General features: G+C 36.7%; 1 protein-coding gene and 1 pseudogene across 1 annotated transcript in view; one reads left to right on the top strand and one right to left on the bottom strand.

Annotated features, from left to right (window-relative positions):
* Positions 1-23293, top strand: part of XPR1 (xenotropic and polytropic retrovirus receptor 1) — a 189301-nt gene that overhangs the window by 90221 nt on the left and 75787 nt on the right. The window lies entirely within an intron of this gene.
* LOC119241217 (60S ribosomal protein L37-like) lies at positions 10986-11297 on the bottom strand (annotated as a pseudogene).

Below are 23293 nucleotides of genomic sequence, written 5' to 3'. Positions count from 1 at the left end.
CCATGTTCCTATTCCTTTCAGGTTTTTAGCATTTTAATCTCTAAAATGAGCTTTTTATTCAATAGTAGCTCAGTTATATTGAACTCTAAAAATTATTTAGTGCTGTCAGAATGCTTTGTAGAGAAAGAGCTTTTAAAGATGGCTAGGTTTTAAAACCCAATGAACTTGCAGTTTCAGGAGAGATTATATATGCATATAATTGGAAGCTCGAACATATTCAGTATAGTAGATAAATAGATTGATTACAATGGCGGAGTCCTTTGTCTCCCCCATTACTCCCATATTGCTACTGTCTAAGAATAGTGGAAAGAATCAGACCTTCTACAAGCACTGAAATGAATAAGTGACCCAAGATTTGAATCTAGGCAGTCTGACTCCAGAGCCATGTTTTCACAGCCATATTATAGCCCATCAAATTCTAAATGATCTTTACATTTGTATCAGCTCCAGCCATTCTGGTCTCCTAATATACTGTGTTTAATTTTACTATTCAGTTCCAGGTCCTTATGCAGCTATTTCCCTCACTTCCTTATATCTCTTGTCTTCTCTGACTTTTAGATTCTTTCAGATCAAATGCCATCTGGATATTGCTTTTAAATAAGGCCCTCTTTTCTGAATTTCAAATGTATTGATACTACTCTGGGATATACCATTTCGTTGTTCTCATTTTCTTTATGGTGTTAGTTTATGGTCTTACAGGAGACAGTAAACTCTTTTTATAACAAGAGTACAGAAAACAAGATAAAATACCCCTGAGATAGAGAGCTTAACTCTCTGTAGTCATACAGCTTAATCATTAATACAATTGGGGGAAGTTAAATTCTTTCTCCTAGCCCACTGTCATTTTCATCATTCCCTCTCTCCTAATTTAGTAGGTTACAATTTAATATTAGTTATTTATTATCTGAGAAGATTGCATTTGTTAGTACTGCAGGCACTCCCTTAAAATTAAAACCATTTTAATAGGAAATTGAATCAGATACTTAAAAAAAATTGGATCTTTGTTCATTAAAATGATAACGGGGGATCAATTGTAGCTTTCAAAAGAGAATAGACTATTAAAAGATGGATCTGTTCATTTGTGTCTATTTGTGCGTTAAAAATAGGTAAACCAATAATTCTTAGTGCATTTCTCTTTTTTTTAGGATTACTATAGAATGTTTTTTTTTTTTTTTATAGTTTTTTTTTTTTTAATAGAGGCATGTTATTTATTTATTTATTTATTTATTATATTTGTTTGTTTGTTTTGTTTATACATGCACTGGGTACAGTCAGAAGCGCGGGAGGGTGAGAGAATTCACCAGAGCCAGAGTGGGGAGCAGAGCAGGCAGAAGGACGGAGGTACACTGCTGAGGGGAGCAGCGGGTGGCAGGAGAGGTCTGCGCACCATGTGGGACCCTCCTCCGATGGCCGGGGAGCAGCCGGGGATCGAACCGGCGCCGCAGAGGCCGCGGGCAGCTTCGCAACCCAGCGCTCAACCGCTGCGCCACCGGGGAGGCCCGGATTACTATAGAATGTTAACTTGGTAAAAGTTGCCTGTAGTTTCTCATTGTGTATATTTATTTGAAAAAATAATATCTGGAGATTTTTTAATGTAATAAATTGGTAGTAGTTACAGGAAATTGTGAATTAGAAAAACTAGATATATTTCTCCCCTTCATTTAAAAAAAATAGTCATTTGGTTTATGATAAAATTTGGTTTGCATAATTCCTTTCTTAATAGTGTTTTTACATTCATCAACTCATTAAAGACATTGAGAAATAAGTTATAGCAGTTAATATATTTTTTAGCCTGTATCTGTGGATACATTTCTTAACCTCTTTTTAGACTTGTTCCCCCATTTTAATTTGGGGATACAAATAAAGCAGGTCCTCAAATAACATTTTGTTCACCCAGTGCTGTGTCTATGGCTGTGTGGATCCTGTGCCCTGAATTCTGTGCTCTAGTTCTCAATCTCAGGATCTCAGATCCAAAACGATAGCTGTCACCCTGTGCAGTACCCACTGTTATGGCGCATCCCACACCCCAAATCCTGTGCCTAGCTCTCAGTTCCAGAATGGGGTCTTGCTCCACGCTTTGTTTCCCTTGTTACCCCCATTTGCGTGGCCCACCCCCTCTCAGAGCCTGAGGGGGGTTTTGGAAAGCCTAGCTTCCAACTATTAGGAAGTTGGTGATTTTGTTCTGATCATTAGGTGGCACCAGAGATCTTTCCTACTGTCCTTCCAGAGCTGTGCTTTTTCCCATGGGTCTCTGGGGAACTGAGTGGGGGTGGTGTGGAATGGCTCAACGGCGTGTGGTGCTGTGTCTGCCCTGTGCCGTGCAAAGTGGGGATCTCCTGCCCTGAATTTTGTGTCCGGTTCTCCGCTATGAAGCCCTCAGATCTGGGACACAGGTGTTAGCCCAGTTCAGTGTCTACAGAAATGGCGCCTTTTGCACCCCACTCTCATGCCCGGGCACCTGGTTTTTGATTACCCAGTAAGGGTCATTCACCTCAGTGACGGTTTCCGCGTGTCTCCCCACAAACATAGGTCGCAGAGGCTGGGCAGCTGGGATCCACGTATGCTTGTTGAGGGCGCGCTTTTCTGCACAAGCTAACTGGCTGGCCTTGGGCTATTTGCAGGTCTGTTAGCTGAGTCCTTATCTTCCTCCAATGGCATCAGGAGCCCCCGTTAGCTCACCTCCCTGCTGCTTCCCGCTTGGTTCTCCACAGTTCCCGGTCACGGGGTGCGCTGCCTACAATAGTTCCTTTCTACTCACAGTCCCACTTGATCTCTAGTTTGCTCTTTTGTTTGGATTTTTTTCTTCTTTCTCCTTTCTGTTGGTTGGAGTGCCTGCTTTGTGGTGCGGGAGGGTAGGGTTCTGAGCTTTCCTCTCGTCTCCTCCTTTTTTATGGCAACTTTCCTTTTCAGCCAGTTTGCCAGAGTCAACCGTTCATCTTCTGTGTCCCAGTTCTTTCAGGGACCTGCCGCTTTTCCTCCCTATTAATCGTTTTTATGGGAGAACGTACTTGTAGCCTTACTCTGCTGCCATATTGATCCCAATCTTTTTGCGCAATATTCGGTTTTATTTAACAATATTTAAACCAATAAGAAGATTAGGCAAAAAAACTTAAAGATTCTTCATAAACTTTCTGTGAATAAATGATCACTTTGGGCAATTTATTTTGCATCTTAAAATGATTTTTTATTACTTTTAATTGTAGCACATCTAAGGTTTCCTATTTAAACTGCAAATAGTCTCATGCTTTTGACTTTAATCATCCTAATAATCAAGATTTTTAAAATAATCTTTTATAAACAAAATATGCAAAGACAAAATTATTTATTCTGGCATTGTCTAAAAAAATATCAGAATCTGGCAATTAATTTGAAAAGACAATATCAATCCCAAATAATATGAAAACAAAATAAACTCTAAAACATCCATATGAGGTAATACTATGTAAAGCCATTGAAATCATAGTGCTAAAGTCTATATAATAAAATGGGGAAGTACTTCTAACATAATATTACACCAAAGAATATAAACTGCAAGCATATAATGATCCCAGTTCTGTATAACATATACATGTACACATAAATGTATGTTCATAGAAAACATGTACCAAAATAGTGGCTGACATTGTCATAAGTGATAAGGGCACTAAATTTTTTATAACTTTCATTTAAACTTAATGAGTAGAGTTTTGGCTTAAAGTTAGGGTTTATTATGGCATTTTTGTTTAGTTTGAGTGTTGTGTAAATACTGGAGACTATATATTATGTCCTGTTTATAGCTTTCTAGCAAGATCTGCTGCATTCATAGACAATTCATAAGTCTGTTTCTAGACTTTATGTGCCAAAAATAAATGTCTAAAATTGATGCCTCTGTATGAAACTGTCAAACCCCATAATTCCATTATAATTTTCTTCTGGGTAATGCCACCTTAGTTTAGATTTGAGACATGACTAGGATTACATTTATGTAATTCATGTGACTGAGAAGTTCAAAAGATGAAGAGGATTCTGCACAAAGAAATTATCAGGTATTTCATTCTGTGGGATTGATGCACACTACCCTTTAACAAAGTTACATAGAAAATATAATTGTAGGTAGGGTTAATAAGACCAGGAGTACATAAAACTTTGCTGTAGGAAATAAAGCCTTATTATTCCAATGAATGTATTCCATCCCTTCATCTTTTCAGATTCCTTTCTTTAATAACTAGAACCATTTCTTGGTGTTTTTAAGGCTTCAGCTGTTGTTCATAATGATTCAGAGAATCCTGTCCAAATAAAGGAACCTTACTTTCTTTATGTGAATAAAAATTCCATAACTAAAAAGATTTCAATAAATTCAGAAAAAAGCAGTGTTTTTTTAATTGGCTAACATTCAGAAAGTTTAGTCAGCTGCAGTCTGCTTGGACTAATTTATTCCAGCCGTCCTAGAACAGGGAATTATTGCTGGTGTATCCCTTTCTCTTGGCTTCAGGGATTTTAGCACTCAGAAGTAGTACATCTTAACTTTCTTTAAGACAAAAAAAATCACTCTAAGTACTTTAAGAAAAATAATTGTGTCCTAAGATCTATAACATTTTACATTTAGTTTCAGAAGGAATTTCTTATAGTTTATCTGTGAATTTGTAAAGATTACTGCTTTAGGGTTTCCTTGACTTTGTTATTTTGATGTCTTGGAAACACTTTTTGAATAGTGTTTGTCCTTTTTCTAAAAGAGAATTACCATCCTTATTTTTTTCCCTTAATTTCATGCTTATTAATTGTTAAACAAAAGGCCTGACTTTCTTATGAAAAAGTCAGTGAGGTACTGAAAGATATGTTCCAAGTTCAACATGGAGGGTGTGGAGTTGCAACCTTTACACAGAGAACATATCCTTTTATTTTACAAAGGAGGTTGACAAATCAAAAGTAGAATAAAGTACTCCTACTCTCAAACTAAGTGTAATCTTTATTTGATAATAATGATCTCTCCTAGTAATTATTGAGTAGGACCTAGAAGGCCTCTGGGAGAAATATAGGAGCTAAGGGCTATATACAAAAGAGAGCTGAAAAATGTTAGGATGAATTGTGTTTATAACAGTTAAGTCATCTAAACAAAATTGCATTTATGCTCATTTGCTTTAAGATTTAAATTGTATTGTAAAGTTGCCTAAATGTAGAAGTTAAAACTGTCTTGACCGCCTTAAACATATACTGTGGTTTACATGATGACGGCTACCCCAAATGTAGATAGAAATTATTCATTCCCATGGATGTATGATATGTTCCATTGTCAGTATAGAGATGATTATCAATTGAGTTATTTCACTACAGGCAATTGAAGTTGAGTGCCTATGTAAAATAGGTATTTATTTGAAGGGTGTTATGGTAGTACATAGAATTAAAAGAATAAAATAGCCAAATCATTTAAAACCTTGTTAACTTTGTTGCTCCCAGCAGTTGGGCCTATAGATTTAATTTTAGAGCCACATTTCTCAAATAACATATGGTGAAGGACCTCTATCTATTGTTTTTTATTTCAGTGCCCTTTCTTTTAAATAATTATTTTGATTTTGAACTTATTACTATTTATAAATATAATGTTTAATTTTGTGAATTTATTATTTCATTATCAAGCATCTCTCAGCAAATATCCTTGGAGTAGCCCTTTGCTTCAGTTCTCAGTTCCTTTTTGGGTTGGCATTTTCTCTTAGGCTTTTTGGTGTCTGAAGATGTCTGTTACTCTCTTTTAGCTATGTATTTAAAGAGATGTCTTTTAAATTTTGTACAGTATTTTAGGTATACAAAACTCTGAAGTTTCCTCTATGTCTTTAGTCTGCTTTATTTCCAGAAATCAGTCTCAGTCTCTTTACCCTCATGCAAAACACTCTTGTTAAAATTGCATCAGGCCATAAAACTCCCCTTTTTATTGTCTTCTACAAGTCTTGCATAGCCCTTTCATTTGCCCCCTGCCTCTTCACCTTTATTTTAGATTACTTTCTTTCACTTGGTGTGGTTCAGCAGTAGTGGATTTCTTTCTCAAGTCAGCAAGATTTTCTGCTTTCACATACTGTTAGAATACTCTTCCTGCCCCACATCTCTCAGTTCCTTCCTGATCTCTCCACTGACCTCAGAAAGATTTGCTTGATCACTTTGCACTGACTTAGTAGCTGTTGTCATGCTCTCCTTGTACCTTGTGTTTTCTTCTTTATTACATACATGCTCTTTTACTTTCCTTGTTTAGTATCTGTTTTCTCCCAAAGTTCAGAGAGCTTTCTGAAGCACTGTATTTTTAGTAGCATAGTGCCTGGCACATAATAGACATTTTATAATATTTGCTGTAACCAGAAATAAAGTGTCAATGATAATTAGACGCAAGGAGTTTATTAGATAACTCACGGTGAGGACATGAACCCAGGAAGCAGTCTGACAGATTTTACTCTGGAAGAACTGTTCCAGCAAACACAAATTTGAATTTAGTTTATATAGGTAGGAACAGTGAGTCATTGACATTAAAAATGTATTCTCAGCGGGTGCCTTCTGTTTCTAAGTTGTTTTGACCCAGATATGTTGATGCATCTGTGCTCAGAGGAAGGCAATAGAGGGCGTTAGTGTCTTCCTTATTTTTAAGATTTTGTTTTTATTTTATTAAGGTAACATTAGTTTGCAATAATGTATATGATTTACATGATGGTATAGGAGGTATAGGATCACACCTCTTCAAATGTATGTTACCAAACTACACAAACCACAAGTCATCCATAATCCTTCACAATTGTCCCTTGGGTCCCCACCCCCCTGCAGGTGACTTTTAGAAATACCTAAGGATGCTGGCTGCTTAAGTGAAGAACCAACCAAGTAATTAGAGGGTTAAAACTTTAAGTCCCATCCCACTAACCTTTCTAAAGAATACAGTTTAGAGATGCAAAGACTCAGTACCCATTATTTAAATCTTCTTTATCTAACTCCTCAGTCTTTAGTGAGAGTCGGAAAAGACTGACTTTACCTATAGGCAATGAGTTTTGCACAGCTTTTCCCCATATTTCAGATCTATACAGATATTCTTTTGTCTGCTGCAGCTAGGAGGGGTTTTACTCCAGAATATTTTACATGTATTTTACAGTATGTTCACAAATATGTGATAGTGGCATTAAGGCTTGTTATGAGACTATCTTACAAATTAAGAAGTTAAGTGTCTTATTAATTATAAATTAAGTAACATGGTAAATGGTATTAAAATTGAATCTCTTACTAGTTTAAATTGTTTTCATTTTTACATTTGCTGTCATACCTAGAAATATTAATTTTTTATTGCAATAATTTTAATCCTATAGAAAAAATGCAAGAATAGTACAGTTTGTTTATCCTCCTCATCCAGTTACCCCTAATGTTGACAGCTTACTTAACAATAGTGCAATTATCAAAACCAGGCAATTAACATATTGGTATAGTAGTCTTGACTAGACCTCCAGATTTTCTCCTGGTGTCCTTTTCTCTACAGGGATCCAATTCAGGGTTCTGTTAATGTGCAACCAAGGGTACCCCTGGTATCCCCAAACTAGAAGGGGCCCAGCCACCTGTGCACACAAAGACAAAGCAGATTCTGAGTTTGAAGAACTGTAGTGGAAATTAGTGTGCATAGAGAAAGAAGAAAGAGTAATAGTTTCCCAATAAAACACCCAAAGTTACCTGACTTCTCTTGTACAAATGCTCAGCCAAAGAGGGTTGGCCTGAAGTGGGCCATTGAGACCTGAGAGCTTGCCACAAGTCTGAGGCACCTTCTGACACGGAACCATAGGAAAGAGTGTCTGAAGCAGGTCCCAGGACAAAAGGAGAAACTACATCAAGATAATTGGTACCATTGTCAACCTCTTCACATGTCTCTCACCCACATGTGTCTTCCTCCAAGTGTCTTGACGTGTCTCTTCCATGTGTTTCCTTCCATCTCCTTCCTGCAGTGCCAGGGCATAAGTTGGGTTGCAGGAACCAGAGTTCTTCTGTTTCTTCTTCCTCAAAGTCCATCTACCTTTCATGTTATATAACTTCACCCCTGGCCACTCTGCTCAGCTCGTCAGTGGGTACATTGCATTGAGATGAGTTTTTTTATGTTACTTTTTTTTTTTAAAGATTTATTTATTTATGCATACAAGAACTGAGATGTAGGCCAGAAGTGCAGGGGTGAAAGGATTCACCAGAGACAGAGTGGTCAGCAGAACGGGCAGATTGACAGAAATACTTTGCTGGGGGGAGCAGCAGGTGAGATGGGAGAGGTCTGCTGTGTCATGTGGGTTAGCTCCCTGGCCTGGGATTGTACTCATGCTTCAGTGGCTGCCAATAGCTTCACAGTGCTGAGACTTAACACCTTGCATCACCAGGGAGGCCTAGTTTACTCTTTTAATTGTTTCTTAGTCATGGCTGTGACAGTTTGATGAATACTGTACTTTGATGACTAATTTTGTTTATCTGTAAGTTTATTTTTGTCTGACTTTTTAAAATTTACTTACCTATTAATGAATAGATTTGGGCCATGCCTTTTTGCCAACAGTACCACTGAAGTGATGTGTTGAATGGGTTCTGATCACCATGTACTGACTTGGTAGGTGACATCCTCCACACATACAATTCTCCAGATACCGCTTGGGTATCCTACTTTTTCAGTTCAGCTCAATTCTAACACTTCCCAAGTAGTATCAGATTTCATAGGTTAAGAATTCTGTTTTTAACAGTAGGCCTTCTCCCCCTCTCTCTCCTCCTCGAAATAACACTTACAGACTGAGGCTGTTGTGCTTTTGAGCAACAGGTTAAATATTGGAGGTTTTCATGACCTCTTCCAGATGCCAGTAACAAGCACAGGTTTGTTACGTGTACTTCGGTTTAGCTATAAAGTAGAGGTTCCCACGTCCTCCTCCTTGAATTCCATTAATATGCTGGAATGACTGACAAAACTCAGGAAACCAATTTATTCATCAGTCTATTGTAAATGAATATAAGTCAGGAACAGCCAGTCAGAAGAGATGCATAGGGCAAGGCTTTGGGAAAGGATGCAGAGCTTCATTGTATAGGTGTACTGTTCTCCCAGCACCTCCAAGTACTCACCAACCCAGCCACACTCTGAACCCTGTCCTTTTGGGTTTTTACGGAGGCTCTATTCCATAGACATGATTGATAAAATCACTGCCTTTGGTGATTAATTCAACCTCCCCAGAGTTTGGGGTTGGGGCTATAGGACAGAAATTTCCAACCTTTTAATCACTTATTTGATTCTCCTGGTAATCAGCCAGCATCCTTAAATACTTTCAAAAGTCACCTCATTCACAAAAAGAAAGGACATCTTTGTCATTTTCTACTCTTTGGAAATTCCAAGAGTTTTGGGAGCTTTGAGTCATAAGTAATGGAAGAATTCCCAATAACTGTAAGAAATTGATTTTTGGATCAAGAAGATGTGGTACATGTACACCATGGAATATTACTCAGCATTCAAAAAAGATAAACACATGCAATTTGCAGCAACATGGATGGCACTGGAAGGGATCATGCTCAGCGAAATAAACCAGAAAGAAAAAGAAAAATACCGGATGGTCTCACTCATAGCAGGAATTTAGAAAATGTAAATAAGGGACCAGAAAAAAGAATAACTATAGGAAAGAAAAAAATCAAAATCAACAAACAACTATGAACCAGAGACACACTATGGGGGGTGGGGGGCGGGGAAAGGAGGGATTGGGATCAAAATAAGGGGGTTGCAATTGTATGGGGAATATAAAAATAAAATTAAAAAAAAGAAATTGATTTTGGTCATCTGAATGACCAAATATATATATTTTTATGTTAAATAATAATAAAAAAGAAACAGACCAAAAATGGGATTGATCCAAGACTTAATATGCAACCTAGTTGTAGTTTCAGCCTCTTCCAAAAGTGGAAATGTAAAATAGCCATTCTGGAGTTTTCTGGTCAATACCAGTGAGGTGTGATATATGTGATGACTCTTGTCTTATTGAATCTTTCTTTTCTTTTGCTAATGACTGTGCTAGCCTCTTTCTGAGTATTAGAAAACAAAAACGCCATTTTGTACAACTTTTTTCAATGCCTTTCTAATTGCTAGATGGGATATTATCTGATTCATGAATTATTTAGTAAGCCCATTTAAAATTTACTGAGTTGGATTTTTGTTATTTAGCACTTAGAAATCTCTGTATCACTCGTGTTCTTTACAGTGAGTCATTTCAGGAATACATAATGTTGATTTCTTATTTGTTTGGTGATGTTAACCTTGATTTTGTGCTGAAAGTGGTGTCTACCCAGTTTCTTCATTATAAAGTTACTGTTTTTCTCTTTGCATTGATAATTATCTTCCTGCTCTTCAAACTTTTGTGTGCTGGTTTTATTATTCTGAAAAGCAGCATCACTGGAACCATATTAAAATAGGACCAGAGAAAGCTATCTCAGAAAAGACTACATTAATGTGCTTTTTAATCTGGATATGACCCTTGGATCAGGCAAAACCACCAACATTCCAAGAAGCCAACACAATATCCTGTGTGAAAGGACTAATACTCTCTGGAAGAATGTTTTATCTGCTTTTACTCTGTGACATCTCCACCTGACTGTTTTAGCTTGTGATCCTGCCATCCAACTATTTTTCCCTTGTGTCTCCTTCACCTGACCAATTACCTCATTCACTACCTCATCTTCCATGACTTCATCCTTTTTTCTCCCCTTTATAAAAGCACTACCCTCCCCAACCTGAGCCCCTCCTGAGGATATGTTTTAGGTTTCTACCTAAGTCTGTTTCCTGGAATTGCAGTTTTGTGCTATTCCCAAATAAATATATTTAGATGTATCTGCAACCTTGCTGTTCTCTTATTAAAGGTTAACATATCTGTAGGTGAATCTTGTATACCCGGTTTAGTATTGTGGTATTTGCCTGATGGTTATTTTGTATTTCTTACTCCTTCCTTCCTTATTTATTTATAAACCAGAAATGTATTGCATAACTCTTGAAATTCCTAAGATGAACTGGATGCTGCAACTTCTGCCCTTTTGGGTTTAGGTGTTGTTCCTTCACGGAATCCGTGCCTGAATCTGCAATAGGTGCCTCATATGACTAGTCCTGGTGGTATTTCATCTTTTAGCCTTGGTGCTCCAGATATGCTTTCTCTTCTGCTTGCCAAGGTAGCCACATTTGCCTCCAGTTGACTTCTGAAGGTGGTAGGACTTGTAGCCACAGCGGTGCACAGTGTATGTGTCATATTGCGATGCTTTCCAAATGATGCCCTTCCCTTCATCATCTTGCTTTTGCGACTGGGGCCGAAGAGTCCTTCCACATTTAATAATTAAAATTCTTCTGCAGGGACGAGCTAGCCTATCTATCCATTTATTTATTTATTTATCGATCTGTACTTGTGGATATTTGTTTTATACTACGAATTATAATCTATCAACTAATACAATAATTTATCTTATTGTTTGACCACTGGGAGCTTTTCCTTATTGACTCCTGTATTGTTTTGACATACTCCCATCCTTTGGCAAGAATTTATTTTCTGTTAGCTGTTTTGAATAGTTATTTCGTATTCATTTTTTACTTTCCCTGCACTAGTCCTGGATTCAGTCACCTTTCTCCTTTTGTTAGAGAAGATTATTTAGAAATTAAAATCCCAGTGCTAGGTGTTTTTAAAGTATCATTGCTCTGACACTTTGATAGGGCTAGAGTTAAGAAGGTGGGGATGTGTGTGTGTGTGTGTGTGTGTGTGTGTGTGTGTGTGTGTGTGTGTGAGAGAGAGAGAGAGAGCTCCCTTTGCATATATATGTATCTGTTTCTATCTACGTACATATTAGCAACCATGAGTTCACACTATCTTTGATTCCATTCCTACATATAGGGTTCGTTGTATCTTTCATCCTTTTCTCACTCCCCAAGGCAGTTTCCTAATAATTTTTCTCCTATTCTGTATTTAAAATTCACCTGATAATACTTGTGAAAGATATATATCATTAATAGTCAATAATTTAATGCACTAAGAATGTTCAGAGTTGTTCTGGTCCATAATGTCTCTTAAAAAGAATCAGGGAACAAGGGAAATAATGTGAATATGAATGTTGGTGCTGGGCAAAGAAATGGATTTGGGGTACTTAAGGAAAAAAATGTTCAGGCAAAAGAATATCTTGTGTTAAGTCCCGGAAATGGAAAAAAATGTGATTGCTTAATGGGACTGAAAATAGTTCAGGATAGCTCTAAAGACTGAGACATAGGGCCTCCCTAGTGGCATAGGGTCAAGTGTCAGCACTGTCACAGCTATGGCCTGAGTTGGATCCCCAGCCCTGGAGCTAATCCACATGTAGCGCAGCAGACTTCTCTTGTTCTGCCTGCCTGCTGCTCCCCTTAGCAGTGTATTTAAGTAAAATCTGCCTCCTCTCCTCCCCACTCTGTCTCTTGTGAATCCTCTCACACCCCCCACCCCCACACCTCTGGTCTACACCCCAGTTTTTCTATGCATAAATAAATAATCTTTAAAAAAAAGATTGAGACATAAGTTTCTAGTTTCATAACATTTTGGTTGGAAAAGATACTTGATATTATTTAGCCTTCTTAAATTTATTAAGACTTGTTTTGTAGCCTAACATATGATCTATTCTGAAGAATGTTCCATGTGTGCCTAAGAAGAATTCATCCTGCTGCTGTTGGATGGAATGTTCTGTAAATGTCTGTTAGGTCCATCTGGTTAAATTGTAGTTCAGGCCTACAATTTCCTTATTGATATTCTGTGTGGATGGTCCCTGCATTGTTGAAACTGGGCTATTAACGGTCTCCCCTGTCATTATTGTATTATTATTTCTCTTTTAGAGAAGGAGCCAATTTCCTTTCTCCTTTAGGTAGTAGCTGGAGTTGGGAGTTCTTCTAGATTGTACGACTGTGCCAAGGTGGAGTTTATGTGAGTCTTTCTCAGCATTACCTATCCATTTCAGTGTGAGTAATGTGGGCATTATCTTACTTAACTCAATGGTAAGAGTCACTCGGCTGGTTTGATGGTTTCTCCTTCTGTGGAAGGAGATGAACTTCAAAGCCTCCTATGTTACATCTTGGACTAGAACCCCTAATCATACTTTTAGGGGAGATGTAACTATAAGGTATGTCTTAGCTGCTTAGATGGTGAATCTGTCTATATGTAATTAAGAACCAAAAACTATATTTGGGGGATCAAAAATTGAGTGTTTTATATTGAATATGTTACTCTTTTCTTCACGGAAATAGAAAGTTCAAATCTTCCACTTAAATACATAAAATCACTAGACCATTATTTATTTCCTTAATTTCATTGCTTTATTTACTTTTGCTTTGTTCTCTCATGTTTCTCAGTGTGATTCTGGGATGCATTTTGTTTATTTTATTCATTAGATAACTCTTGTATTAGACAAATAAGTGTCTACTTTTGTGGTCTAATTTAAATACCAACTAGTCCCAGAATATAGAGAAGAAGGGAAGCTTATAAAATTCACTTGGAGAAATTTGAGCTAAGAAAAAAATTTTTAGTTGATATATTGCCATAAAATCAAAACTTGGGAATATTGGGGAAATTTTCCAACAAACATGTAGTTTATGGATCTTAAAGAATTGAAGTGTAAAATATACCTTGATTTTACAGTACTTTTTTGTTACAGACCTGTGTTTCCTATTTTATGTGACTAGATTATTGATGTTATGTTCATCATAAATGCATTCTATCTTTAGCTACATGGCTACCACTTTAGAAAGAAGTGAGATAGTTACATAAGTGTAGTTCTTTGAAAGCTTTATGCCTGGCATGTATAACCACTGTGCTTATAATTCTTCTGGTTCATTCTTATACTCATCTTAGCAAAAAAAAAAAAAAAAAAAAAAAAAAAGTGAGATTTCAATTAAATTAATACTATTCACTTTGGGTAGTCATTAGACACTTTCTATTTAACTGGCTTGTAGTAACGCCAGTCTTAATATATATTATTACTAATACATGGAGCTTTGTAGAAGTGAAAAAGAACTATAATCAGTAATAATTCAGCTGAAGGTAGATCAGACTAGATAGATTTGATTAACTAGTTGGCTTTGAAGAATCACATATACTTTCCCATCGTATGAATTAATTAGGTTAACATTATTAGCAAATGTAAATCCTTCTTTAAAAAATAATTATCTTGGGCCTCCCCAGTGGCGCAGTGGTTGAGTGCTGGGTTGCGAAGCTGTCCGTAGCCTCTGCAGCGCCAGTTAGATCCCCAGCTGCTCCCCGGCCACCGGGGGAGGGTCCCACATGGCACACAGACCTCTCCTGCTACCCGCTGCTCCCCTCAGCAGTGTACTTCAGTCCTTCTGCCTGCTCTGCTCCCCGTTCTGGCTCTGGTGAATTCTCTCACCTTCCCCGCGCTTCTGACTGTACCTAGTGCTTGTATAAATAAGTAAATGTATAAATAAGTATAAATAAGTAAACTTGTATAAATAAGTTAAATATTTATATAAATATAAAAAGTTGACTTGTATAATATATAAAGTTTACTTGTATAAATAAGTAAACTTCCAAATGAAGGTGTCAAATACTTGGTGTAGATCTTGAGAAAAATGAGTAATTAACAGGATAAGAAATGCTTTTGAAGTCAAATTGTTGTCAGTTGAAGAATGATTTGTCAATTTGTATTATATTGAAACTAATCTTTAATAATAGAATACTATATAATTTTTTAAAAATTCTTGGAAGATGTTCAAAGAATTAACATTACTACAATCATCACTATGTGAACAAGTTTTTTTCAGCACTTATATCTACACAAGTTAGATTATCTCATTCTACACTAGTCATAATATTCTAGTAAATAATGTAATATTCATCATTCTAGCAAATATAGTATTTACCATTCATGCAATAATGCAGTGTTTATCAATGGATATGTGAAGTAATTGGAAGAAAAAGTTCTGTTCACGTCAATGTGAGATTTTATTTTCAAATTCCCACTAACATTTTACTTTTTATGTTTAATATTTATCTAAGTAATTACATGTTTATGTTGGATTGATGTAGTGTGTTCCGGTAATTGTAATGATAACCTAACCCAGGAGCATTTTAATATTTAGAGATTTATGACTAGGAAAGTTTTTTTTTAAGAATTATTCCTTTATTGTAAGATTTTTATTTATTTTGCGTAGAAAAACTAGGTGTTGGCCAGAGGTCCGGGGGAGGGAGGGTGTGAGAGGTTTCACCAGAGACAGAGTGGGAAGCAGAAGAGGCATATCTACTGAAATACACTGCTAAGGGGAGCAGTGGGTAAAACAGGAGAGGTCTGATATCCCATGTGGACTGGCTCCCTGGCCAATCGAACTCAGCTCCCTGACCTAACTCAGGCCTGGCAGTGGGCCGTCACCATGGTAGCACTGAGACTTAACCCCTAGGCCACCCAAGGAGGCCCTGACTAGAAAAGATTTTGTACTTAAAATTCCATTTATATATATATATTTAATGGCTAGGAAATATGATAGGATGATCAATAAATGATTTTCAAACCTAAAAGTATGTTAGAATAAATGCTATAACATATCTAGAATGGAAATACAAGTTCACAAAAAAAATCATAAAATTTCCAAGGTTCAAGAAGAGTTTATTTGTATACATGATAATGAATGTTGTTATGTTTCATAGCTTTTAAATTCCATTAGCTACATTTAAAACAATTTCAACTTTAAAATCAAATAATTACAGTGCATCAGACATTACATTATTTGTAACTCTTTAAATGTGCCCAAAATCTTTTGTCATAATTTAAAAATGTGGAAGATGTCTTTCAGAAATTCTTGTAGAGATAACAAGAGCAAAAATCATTTGAAAACATGGGTATACATCACTTATTTTACTATTTGATTATGTGCTGGCTGGAATTATTTATTGCTTTTTTGTTGTTCTTTTTTGCATAACAGACATTTTGTAAATATTCATTAGGACAATACCAGGTCTATTTTAAAAACACATTTAGTTAAACCTCATATTGTGAAACATCAAGATTAGAAAATCTTGTTAATGACCATTTAAGGCCAATTGGAATCAGAATTACTTTGTATAAATTAGCAAATTTAATTATGGAATATGAAATTTGGAACTTTAGGGGAGGGCTTAGCAAATGTGTGTATTGAAGTACCCTCATTGCCCAAGAGAAAACACAGAGTCAGTCACTACTCAAGCTAATACAGGTAGTTGGCATCAGAACCATATCCAATCTCTCATTAAAACCTATTGATTTTACCTCCACTATCTCCTGAATTTCTCTGTATCTCCAATCCCCTCACCCTAGTTTAGGTTTTCATGACTTGTCACTTAATAGTAATGAATCTGGGGCCTCCCTGGTGGCACAAGGGGTTAAGCGTCAGCACTATGAAGCAATCCACAGCCACTGCAGCGCGAGTTTGATCCTGGCCAGGGAGGTGACCCACATGGCACAGCAGACCTCTTCTGACTCGCCCACTCTATTTCAGTAGATCTGCCTGTTCCACTTCCCTCTGTCTCTGGTGAATCCTCTCACCGCCCCCCCTCGCAATTCTACCCCAGTTCTTGTATGCATAAATAAATAAATCTTTAAAAAAAATAGTAATGAATCTGATTGGTTTCCCCATACCCTTCATTTACAAAGCACAGTTCATCACAATTTTTACTCTGCTAAAAATCCTACAAAGATGTTTCTTTGGTTGTGGGAGAAAGACTAACCTTTATCCCTAACTAATCTGACTCCTACTTGCCTGTCTAGCCTTAGCTACCACCACTATCTCTCTTGTTCCCTGGAGTCCAGTCACTTGACCTCTTCAGTTTCTCAGATGCACCATGCCCTTTTCTTTCTTCAGCATCTTGTTAATATACTTGCTGTTCCTACTGCTGGGAGCGATTCTCCTATTCACATTTTATCTCAAATGGTAATTTGTTGGCATGCCACTGAGGAGGCTTATCAGGGACCCCAAACTGTTAAGGGATGCATGCTCTAAAAGAAGTACAGCAATCCACTCTCACAAAGGCAAAGGAAGCAAACTCCTAGTGTGAAAAGAGTTTTAATAGAATTGGTGTGCAGAGAGAGAAGAAAGGATTTCCAGTAACAGTTTCCCAGTAAAACTTCAAATATTCCTCATTTCCTCCTGGCCAAATGTCCATCCAAACAGGCTTGGCTCAAAGCAGAGCCACTGAGGCCCTAACACTTGCCATAAGTCTAAGGTACCTTCGGATAAGGAACCACAAGAGAGGTTAGGCAGGTCCCAGAAAGCTGGGACATAAGGAGAGACTCAAAATTAAAAATATACTACACAGTCCATCTTGAGGTCAAGATAACAGCCGCCATTGTCTCTGCCATGGACCAGGAGCAGTCTCCCCACATGTCTCTTACCCATGTATCTCTTCCCACTACTGCTTCCAAGTGTTTATGTATCTCCCTCCACATGTCTCTTTAATGCTCCTTCCAACTCCCTTCATATGTGTCCTACCTGTATATATCCACCTCTCTTTCCCAGCTATCCCCCATTGAGGAAGTCTGAATCATGGCACACTGAAGTGTACAGACCAAGGTGACTGCATGTAAGTGGAAGCAGGGGGAAATGGTGCCCTTTCAGTGCTCTGCAATGCTCCTCCCCTTTTTATGGCGTTGCCTTTGTAACAGTTTCTTCAGACTCCCACACCTTCCCTCCCTACAATCCTTGCAGACTACCAAGTTCCCACAGCTGTTTTTTCCTTATTTTTTTCTTCAAAACTCATATTACAGTTTGCATATTTTTGTGATCGTTTAAGTATTGTCCTTAGGACAGTGTAATCTCTGAGAGCAAAGTTTTTGCATATTTTGCTTGTCATTATATCCCCAGCACCTGTTTCGTTGCCTGGTGCCTAGGAGGACTCAACATTTATTGAATGAATGACTTCCTACTCCCATTTAGCTCCATTTCTACTACACCAATGATTTTAGAGTAACATTTTTATGTTTGAATATTCTTTGCCATATGCTTTATATAATTCACCCATCTGTTGATGAAGTAGCATTTGGGGAAAAAAATAGAATTTTAAGTTATTTATTCTGAATTTGTAAATCACACTTTTAAAAGAAACACCTTTTTTTTTTCTTTAAAGCATGAAATCAGTAGTGCTAAATAATTCTTCCTATATTTGATGGAACCTAGTCACATGTTAATTTTTATTCATTAGTTCTCTCACTTATGAGTAGTTTTTGAGACAGAAGGCATAGAAACACTTGCATATAGAATATAATAAAAATACAAAGAGCTGGTCTCAAATCTAATTGCCTTAGAGCAATTTCTCAACCTTGACATCATTGTCATTTGGGACAGAATAATTCATTATTTAGCAGGGGGAGAGAGAGAGGATGATGTGCTGGCAAACTCATCCCTAGTTGAGGTCTACTACCTTAAAGGAATCAGATTAACTCAGTTTATACTCTTAAATCACCGACTCAGTTTAGTTCCTTGGAATTCTTCAGTCATATACCTAATGTCCTGGGAAATACTGTTTTAAATTATCATTTAATAAAATTAAATTAATTCTACTTTAAGACATTTTGCGCTGAGGATAAAATTCAAGCACAGTATGGCCTTATGTGTGTAAGGGACTTTGCCTATGTCCCTAATTTAATTTCCTGTCACTACCACCTGTAAGTCCTATTGTGACCTGATTTCAGGTGGTCCGGTACCAGTGTTTCTCTCCTAATAAGCTGTTTCCTCTGTTGGAAACCATTTTGCCCTGGATCTATCTTATTCTTCAGGTTCAAATTTCAGATTACGTGTCATCTCCTAAGAAGAGGTCTTTTCTCACTTTCTTTTTCTGCCAAAAAGGATAATCATAATACCAGTTACATACCCTCTATCTTTGTACCCTGTTTGTTTTCACAACACTTTTCAGTTTGTAATTCTTTGTCTGGGTTTCTTTCTGCCTCACTTATTAGAATACAAATTATATAATAAAGTCAAGAGCAATATCTACCTTGTTGATCATTTCTTCTCCAGCATTTAACACTGAATGTAGTATCTAATAGACAAATTATTTGTTGTATAAATTAACATGCTTTACCATTATCTCTGTCATAGGGTTAACTTGAAGTTAAAAATTTTTTTATTGAGATATAATTCAAATAATATAAACTTTACCTTTTTAAAGTATACAATTAACTGGTTTCTAATATATTCACAAAGCTGTATAAATATTACCTCTAATTTCAGAACATTTCATCACTTCCCATTTCCCCTCTACTAGCCTCTGCCAACCACTAATCTACTTTAGTTTTCTATGGATTTGCCTATTGTGGACATTTCATATAAATGGAATTATACAATATGTGGTCTTTAGTGTATGTTTTTTTTCTCTTTGTGAAAATGTTTTCAAAATTCATCCATATTGTAACCTGGTCTTATTGTTCTTGCTCAGAAAGCCTGACTGTGATCCATGAGATTATTTCCACAAAGAAATCTATTAACAGGGCCTCCCCGGTGGCACAGTAGGTTGAGCGCAGTGCTGTGAAGCTGTCAGCAGCCTCTGCAGCGTGTGTTCGATTCCCGGCCGGCCAGGGAGAAACCCACATGGCGGGGCAGACCTCTCCTGCTTTACCCACTTCTCCCCTCAGCAGTGTCCTTGATCCATCTGCCTGTTCTGCTCCCAGCTCTGTCTCTGGTGAATTCTCTCACCCTCCTGCGCCTCTGACCTGTACCCCAGTTCTCGTATAAATAAATAAATCTTTTAAAAAACATCTATTGGGCCTCCCCGGTGGCGCAGCGGTTGAGCGCTGGGTTGGGAAGCCTCTGCGGCCTCTGCAGCGCCGGTTCGATCCCCGGCTGCTCCCCGGCCACCGCAGGAGGGTCCCACATGGCGCGCAGACCTCTCCTGCCGCCCGCTGCTCCCCTCAGCAGTGTACTTCGGTCCTTCTGCCTGCTCTGCTCCCCGCTCTGGCTCTGGTGAATTCTCTCACCCTCCCGCGCTTCTGACTGTACCCAGTGCATGTATAAACAAACAAACAAATAAATAAATAAAAATTCATGCCTCTTTAAAAAAAAAAAATAAAATAAAAAACATCTATTAACAGGTGGCACCACCATGGAAGAAGGGCAGTTAGTACCCTAAATAATACTGTCTTCTCAGGTTGCAAATAAAGGAAGGTTATATAGAAGGAAAGGAAGGACTGAAAGGACCTGAGGGCCTTGGTGAGGGTTTCTGCTTTCTCATGTCCAGAAAAGCAAAGAGCAGCCTAGGGATAGTTATCAGATTATTGATGTCTCTCCTGGAATAGTTGCTCTCTTCCTATGTTACCACTTTCAAATGACCCTCAGGTATTCCTGTGGCACTAATATTAACAGCATCCTCAGACGGAACAAAATATATATGTGTGCGTTCAAGAATCTATTATCATGACCCTAAGGAATGTGGCACAGTAGTACCTTAAACTAAAGTTCCAGGTTAAATGTTAAGATAGGGGTCAGGTCATTGTCCTTCACTCAGGCCTGACTCTAGTAGCACATATTAGTGTTTCACTCATTTTTAATGACTGAGTAATATTCTATTGTACAAATATGCCATGTTTTCCTTACCCATTCATCAATTGATACACTTGGATTGGATTGGAGTATATCAATTGATGAATGGGTAAGGAAAACATGGCATATTTGGCATGCCAAACATGGCATTTCCACTTTTATGCTGCTGTGAACATTCATTTGCAAGGTTTGTGTGGACTGTCTTAACTTTTCTTGGGTATAAGCCTAGAAGTTGAATTGTTAGGTCATTGGTAACTCCATATTTAATTTTTGAGGAACTGTCAAACTATTTTCCAAGTTCCTGCACCATTTTTTAATTCCTACCAGCAGTATATGAGGGTTTCAATTTTTTTTCTCATCCTTGCAAAACATTTGTTACTGTTTCTTTTTTGTAATAGCATCCTACGTGGCTATTAGGTGACTTTATAGTTTTGATTTGGGTGTCCCTAATGATTGGTGATGTTGAAATATTTCATGTGCTGGTTGGCCATTTGTTGATCTGTTTTGGAGAAAAGTCTATTCAGAGCGTTTGCTCATTTATCAACTAGGTTATTTGTCTTTTCATTGTTGAATTCCAGGAGTGAGTTCTTTATATATTGTGGATACTTATATCCTTATCTGATGAATGATTTGTAGATATTTTCTCCCATACTGTGGTTGTCTTCACTTTATTGATAGTGCCCTTATAAACACAAAAGTGATTAATTTTGATAAAGTCCATTTTTATTGGTATAATTAACATATTATAGATGTACAACATTATGAGTCAACTTTTATGTCTATTCAAAATGATCACATTATAGTTATCTGTGCATAGTTAGAAATTTTTTTCCTGTGATGAGAACTTTTACCATTTACTCTTTTAGTAAGAAAAATATGGAACGCAGAATTATTAATTGTATTCACCTGCTATACATTAACCCTCACCCCAGGACTTTATTATAACTGAGTTTGTACCATTTGACCTATTTTGCCTAACATTTACCCAATGCCTGTGTTAACAGAACCAGTTTGTTCTCCGTATTCAAGAGCTCAGTTTTTCTTCTTTTTTTTCGCCTTTAGATTGATTCTGTTTGATTTATTTCACTTAGCACAATTCCATCGAGGCCCAGCATTGTCACAAATGGCAAGATTTTAAAGATTTCATTCATTTTTATTTTTGAATATTACATTATATATATCTTCATTCATTCATTCATTCATCCACAGATGGGCATTTAGGTTGTTTCCATATTTTTGACTGCTATGAATAATACTGCAGTGATCATGGGGGAAGAAACTGTGGTAGGGTACAAATATCTTCTTAAGTTAGTGTTTTTGTTTTCTTTGGATAAATACCCAGAAGTGGATTGTTGGATCATCATATGGTAGGTCTGTTTTTAATTCTTGAGAAACTATAGTGGCTATACCAATTTGTATTCCATCAACAGTGCATTAGAGTTCCCTTTTCTCCACATTGCCAATTTTTCTTTTTTATAATAACCTTTCTAACATGTGTGAAGTGAAATTTCATTGTAGTTTTGATTTATATTTCCCTGATAATTAATGATGTTGATTACCTTTTTGCATATCTATTGGCTATCCATATGTCTTCTTTGGAAAAGTCTATTCAGATCCTCTGCCCATTTTTACTTTATTGTTGTTGTTGTTATTATTATTATTATTATTATTGCTGTTGAATTGTATGAGTTCTCTATATTTTGGATATAAACTCCTTATCAGATTTATGATTTACATGTATTGTCTTCTATTCGTAGATTGCCTTTTTATTTTGCTGATGGTTTCTTTGCTGTTCAGAAGTTTTGTAGTCCTCTCTGTTTTAGTTTTGCTTTTATTGATGTTACTTTTAGTGCCAAATCTAAAATATCATCACCATAACCAAAGTTTTCTTCTAGGAATTTTATAGTTTCAGTTCTTATATTCAAGTGCTTAATGAATTTTGAATTTAATTTTGTTTATGTGTAAAATAATGGTCCAGTTTCATTCTTCAGCATGATTTTCTAGTTTTCCTATAACCATTTATTGAGATTGCCCTTTTTCCATTTTCTACTTGATTACTTTATCATAAATTAATTGCCCATATATTTTGGATTTGTTTCTGGACTTTATCTTATGTTCCATTAATTTATGTGTCTGTTGCTGTCTTAGGGGAAACAAGCAAATATGACAAAGCCCATTTTTGACTTTTAACTTTTCTTTCCTAACAATAAAAAAATAATTAAGTAGAGCAACATTTTCCTCTTATTTTAAATCAGCTATAGCTAGATGTTGTTATAAGGGCAGCATCTGTTACCATGAGCTTCATTAACTGAAGGTCAGCTTTTTAAAAGGCTTTGACCTGCTTTATGCTTTGAAAATATAATTCTCACTGGCCTTGGGCAGTTTTAGCCTTTTCTATACCTAAATTGCTGAACATATAGGAGGAGCTTAAAATGGCCATCTTTTTTTTTTTTACTGTAAAATCAATAAAATCCTGCATTATCTGTTAAGATCTAATGCATAACAAATAGAAAAGTAGATGTATGTAAGTAAAAGTAAGGTTTCTTGTAGTGCTGATTTGTTTTACATTTGTTGCTCATGCTCTTTAAAAACTTTAACCTTTTATTTTTCTTTGACATATCTCTGATACAATGGATTTTTGTGTGTGTGTTGCATATTATTCAAGGAAACACCATTTATCTTGTTCCTGGGCAGGTGAACTTTTTAAAGATTCCTGAGATTTCACTAAGTTTACGAATGTCAAACAATTTTTTCTTTTTCTAGACATTTCAAATTTAGAGTGCCCTAAAGATT

Source organism: Talpa occidentalis, unplaced genomic scaffold, assembly GCF_014898055.3.
Source record: "Talpa occidentalis isolate TD23 unplaced genomic scaffold, MPIMG_talOcc4v2.1 talOcc4.12, whole genome shotgun sequence".
NCBI lineage: Eukaryota > Metazoa > Chordata > Mammalia > Eulipotyphla > Talpidae > Talpa > Talpa occidentalis.
This window is presented reverse-complemented; position numbering and strand designations above follow the sequence as displayed.